The sequence below is a fragment of the Carlito syrichta genome, unplaced genomic scaffold, assembly GCF_000164805.1.
Source record: "Carlito syrichta isolate Samal-C Ts95f unplaced genomic scaffold, Tarsius_syrichta-2.0.1 Scaffold310050, whole genome shotgun sequence".
NCBI classification, from domain to species: Eukaryota; Metazoa; Chordata; class Mammalia; order Primates; family Tarsiidae; genus Carlito; species Carlito syrichta.
In genome coordinates, this window is record NW_007254146.1 from 595,244 (window position 1) to 601,347 (window position 6,104).

The window sequence follows — 6,104 nt, forward strand, 5'->3', positions numbered from 1 at the left end:
AGACTACAATTTAGTAATTCATAAGAGTTTTTAACAACTTTGCCTGTTCATAATTATAAATAAGTAGTGACAGTTCATTACACATCCATGTGGTCTGTTCACTCTAAAGGGCTTTACATCAGATTGTTACAGAAAAAAATAGTTATAAAGTTTCATATGTATAACCTATTAAAAATGAGCTTTTAAGGTTTTTCAACCAAAATGTTAAGAAACAGTGTCAACATGGAGTGCTGCAGACCCAAAAGGCCAAAGAAACACCCTAATTGGCAGTCACCATTAGCGACAAAACTCCAACTGCCCATCAGAAACCTGGTAAAAACAAACCTGCTAAGGGGATGGTGCCCATTGCTTATGGGTACAGTCTATGGGGGCACTGAAAACACAGTTACCCCAAAAAGGCCTTAACCTCTTAAACCTTATCCACTGTGCAGGCCAGAAAGTCACTGGGAAACAGGTGTACTCTTTTCTGAAGAAAGGAGAGAACACTTGGCTTACAAATGGTGACCATGTATAGAGGCCTGCAAATCTCCTAAACTGCCTGGCACTGGCTCACCAGCACACCGACAACCTCCCAGGTAAATATTAGGGTGCTGGAACCCAAATTAATTTCTTAATTTAACACAAGTACCTGCCTTTCGGTCCTGGCCCTCCATGTTGACATCATATAGCCTTATACAAAAGAATTTTCTCCTTTAAACAACAGAGCAGGGAAGAAAGAGACAAAATTCAATTTGCCCTCCCCCCCACAGTCTTTGTTACAAAAAGTGAGGCTTTTTTTTCTCCCCCACTGTCTTTGTTAGAAAAAAGCAAGGTGGTTTTTTTTTTTTCTTTTCGAAATCTTTGGACTATCGCTTTGGCTAAATAAGTAACTTTTACAAGAACTACTTTAATCTTGTATTATAACATTATGCTTTTAAAATTTTTTTAATACTTCAACTCTTATAGGGTAAACAAACAAAAAAATTTTAGGAGCCACAACTACCTCAGATCAGGGACAAAGATTATTTAATCCAACATATTATAAAAATGAAGGAAACTGTTTTCTCTTGCCAATGTTTACCTGTTTTAAATTCTCAGTATAAGCTACAACCTAACTACATGTCTCTAATGTTTTAAATTTTTCTTCAGACTTTGTCAAAGTAGCTATATTACCTTGTTTAAGTCATTATTAACAAAACTCCTTATAACTATCTATAAATTCTTATCACAATCCCAAAAGGCTAAAAGACAAGCTGTGGGGACAAAAGTCAACATATGAACTCAGGAATTTACTGGTGCAACAGTGAGAACTGCCTGGACTCCTGTAGTTGGTATCAACCCACTGGGGTAACTGTAAATACATTTTACTAAACATCAAAAACTTGCTATGTTATAGCAATAACAATAATGGCCTTTATTATAATAATATTCATTCTTATAGTCAATACTTTGGATACAAATACTAAAAATACTTAACTCCATGGGCTCCTATCCTCTCATCCCCTTCTCTTGTTCTAGACAGGTAGGGACAGCTCTACGCCCCATGTGCAGCAGGAAGTAGCTACAGAAGCCTGACCTTCGTCCCTGTTCCCAGGTACAAATAAGAATATTTTTAAAATAGCAAGAGGTGGAAATGAAAGGTGGTACCTACAGAAAGCTAGAAAAAACTTAGCTTATTCTTAGTTTAGTCTTTTGCCTCAGCATAACCACTAGAAAGCATTCAGACATTCTACTGCAGAACAAGCAGCAGCCTATCCCATTCACCTTGGCAAATCTCCAGTAGATATAAGACCAGGACAGCCCAACCTTTCAGTTCATGGTTTAGCATAATAATGTCTAATAAATGTTTAGGTTCCTTGTCAAGGCTGAGGATCAAAGATCACCCTTTGGCTGACCAAAGTCATAAAAGTAATAATATGACCACCTTTGGTTAAAGAGTTTGTGAGTTGCAAATGTCTTGAGTTTGTGAATTGCAAATGTCTAACGAGTCTCTTGCAGGAAAACTCCCACCAGTGTTAACCTAATCAGCCCTTTGTGAACTAGTGACACAAATAAACCCCACTATGGCAGTAATCATGTGACTAACCCACCCATCTGCCTGCTGTCCATCACTTGACGTCAGTATCTGTGCTTGCCTGCCCCTTTGTAATGACATTGAGCAGACCACCACCCAATCACCTTAATAATCTTCCCCCAACAAGGGAGATGGTTAAAAGGACTCAGCCACAAGCAACCAATGGCCATTGCCATGCTAGACTCTGGCATGGCCATGTGGTCTTAAAGCTATAGTTGTCACGCCATGCTTCCTGGCTTTGGCCCCCTCCCCCACCTTGGGGAGGTGAATCTTCTCTCTCCCTTCTCTTTCTCTCTCTAAATTACTTTTAAATAAACTTTTCTTTCGTTGACCAAAAAAAAAAAAAGGACATGATCCTGTAATAATTCTGAACCAGAAAAAAAAAGGTTGGTTTGGGTGGTGGTATTGTTTTGCTATAACAAAATTATTGAAGTTAGTGTCAAAATTTGAATACTGTCGGTAACTTATAAAATAGCATTGTGTGCAAATTAAAACCATACTGAGATACCACCTTATACCAGTCAGAAGGGCCATTATATTTTTTTAAATGTGTAAGAGAAAAACTGGCTGACCACATGTAGAAAAATGAAACAGGAAACCTACCTATCACCATATGCAAGAATCAACTCTAAATGGATCAATGACCTGAATGTAAAACCTCAAACTATAAGAATCCTAGAAGAAAATGCAGGAAACACTCTTTTGCACATTGAACTAGGCAACCAATTCTTGATCAAATTCCCAAAAAGAATGCCATAGAAGATAAGATAGACAAATGGGGCATCATCAAACTGAAAAGCCTTTGCACAGCAAGAGAAACCATCAACAGAGTAGGGAGACAACCCACAGAATGGAAAAAAATATTTGCTGATTGTGTATCTGACCGAGGCCTAACATCCAGGATCTACAGGGAACTCACATGAGCCAAAAGGAAAAAACCAAACAGCCCTATTAAAAAGGGGGCAGAGGACATGAATAGATATTTCTCAAAAGAAGACATACAAGTAGCCAACAGATACATGAAAAAATACTCAGCCACTAATTATCAGAGAAATGCAAATCAAAGCCACATTGAGATATCACCTAACTCCAGTAAGGATTATGATCATTAATATATCAAAAAACAACAGGTGCTGGTGCGGGTGCAGAGAAAAGGGGAAGCATCTAAATCATTGGTGGGAGTACAAATAGTTCAATCTTTATGGAAAATAGTGTGATGATTTCTAAAGGAACTAGAAATTGACCTTCCATACGATTCAGCGATCCTCCTTTCAGGACTATATCCAGAGGAACAGAAATTGTTCTACAAAAAAGACATAGAACCAACCCTGTTGCCCATCAAAAACAGACTGGATAAAGAAAATGTGGTACATATACACAATGGAGTATTATACAGCTATAAAAAAGGACAAAATTATGGACTTCGCAGCAACTTGAATGGATTTAAAGTTCATCATACTTGGTGATCTATCACAGAAACAAAGAACTGAATACCACATGTTCTCACTTATAAGTGGGTTGTGAGCATATATCACAATACTAGAAGAAAGGGATCAGCAGTAGAGGGATACTGCCAGGGGAGGGAGAGAGATGGGGAGCACATAAGCCACACAACCTCACTAAGAATGCTGAATCCTAAACCAGGTGAAGTGAGGGCCAGATGGAGGCCAAAACTTCACCTTCTCGTAAACCTCTCATGTACTTAATCCTGACTTGTACCTCACATTTTTATAATAAAGTAAAAAATAAAAAACAAATACAATAAAAAGAATATTTTAATGGGCTTTTTAACTATAAAAAATAAACAAGAAAATAACAAAAAAGAGAAAGTGGGCTGGATAAAGAAAATGTGCTACATATATACAATGGAATATTACGCAGCCATAAAGAAGGACAAAGTCATGGACTTCGCTGCAAATTGAATGGAGTAGGAGATAATCATACTTAGTGATCTATCACAGAAACGAAGAACCAAATACTACATTTTTTCATTCATAAGTGGGACCAGAATATTAATCACAATAGCACAAAGGAGGGATTGGCAGTCATGGGACACTGCCAGGGGAGGAAGTAGGGAGCATGTAACTGCACAAAGGGTACCTGGTCTTAAACCAGGGGAAGTGAGGACCAGATGGAGGCCCAAACTTCACCTGCACATAGGTTACTTATGTACCTAATACTAACTTGTACCTCACATCTCTATAATAAAGTTATAAAAATAGATGCTGGTGGAGATGTGGAGAAAAGAGAATGCTTACTATTGGTGGGAGATTAAATTAGTGCAACCTCTATAGAAATCAGTATGTAGATTTCTCAAAGAACTAAAAGTAGATCTACCATTTGATCCATCAATCCCACTACTAGGTATCTGCCCAAAGGGACATACGTTGCTATATAAAAAAGACACTTGCATCCACATGTTCATCACAGCACAATTTGCAATCGCAAAAAATCTGGAATTAACTAAATGTCCATCAACTGATCAGCGGATAATGAAAACATGGTACAGATACACTATGGAATACCATTCAGCTATCAAAAAGAATGAAATAATGTCCTTTCTAGCAACATGGATGGATGGAAGGACATAATCCTAAGTGAATTAATGCAGGAACAGAAAACCAAACACTGCATGTTCTTACTTATAAGAAGGAGCTAAACTAAGGATCGGCAAAGGCCTAGAGAATGACATAATGGACCCTGGAGATTCAGAATGGGGAAAGGGAAAGGGTGGAGGGATGAAAAATTACCTATCAGGTACAATGTGCACAGGTGGGGATGGGGGTACACTTCTTTGTCACTATATAAATATAGTGACAAAGCTATACCCAAAAATTATTTGTACCCCCTAAATCTATTAAAGTAAAGGAAAATAAATAAATTTTAAAACTTCAAAAAGAAAATAAAATAGCATTGTGTTAATGTTAAATGTTTTATTTTTAATCCTTGTACTATAGTTATGAAAGATATTCTTGTTTTTAGAAGATACACACAAGTATTTAGAGGAGAGATAAGAGCCTGGAAGTTATCCCCAATGGTTCCAAAGTAATAATTATATAATCATAATTATAAAATCATGTATTTGTACATGTAAATATCTAAATCTAGAGAGAAAGAATGGTAAAGAGAATATAGTGAAATGTCAACGTTTAGAGAATTTGAGTGACAAGTATATGGGAATTCTTTGTACTATTCTTGAAACCTCGGTAGAAATTACTTCCAAATAAAAAGAGCTTAATAATAGAGGTGGCTGCTGTCCCTCAATTTCCTAAGTGAACTTACACTGCTTTTTCAAACAGGAGGTGGAATCCATTAGTGGGTTTTCAAATGAGTTTACTGGATCCAAACCAGGAAATTTTTTTTTTTAACACTTTTTATTTTTAAATTGTGGGGTATAGTTAAGGGTTAGGTATACAAATATGCATCATTCAGGCACCCTTGTTGATAAGGGGTGTCCCCCTGTCCCCAGATAGATATGAACTACCGTTAATCCCACCTCCCTTCCCCTCCCTCCCCCTCCCCCCATAGTTTCCCACCACTGTCAATCCTTTTCTTACAGTATAATGATAGATGTTCCAAGTCCACTATATGAGTGAGAACATGTGATACTCAGATCTTTCAAACCAGGAAATTTAAAAAGAATAAGGATAGCATACATAGCAGGGCACTGCATAGTAGATGAGTAAGGGCGAGTACTATTGCGCGAAATTTTTGTTTCAGTTCTAAAAAAGAAAAAAGTGGGTTGCAAGGTCACAAAAGTTGCAGAGTCCCCCGCACTGAGGGGCGAGTCCGAGTCGAAGAGTGGCTGAGAGTCCCTTCTCCCTCCCGCCGCTGCGGGCCGTGCCACCCCGCCTCTCCCATCCTGACCCGCCAGGCGTCCGCCCCCAGGCCACCTGCAGGTGTGCGCGCAAACCTAGCACATGGTGCCAGACACTATTTAAGGGCCCGCCTCCCCTTACTCGCAGCTGCCTGGTCCTCCAGCCCTGCCCTCCAGGAGCTGCCGGAGCTCGCTGGTCTCGGAACGCATCCCGCCGCGGGGGCCGCGCGGTGG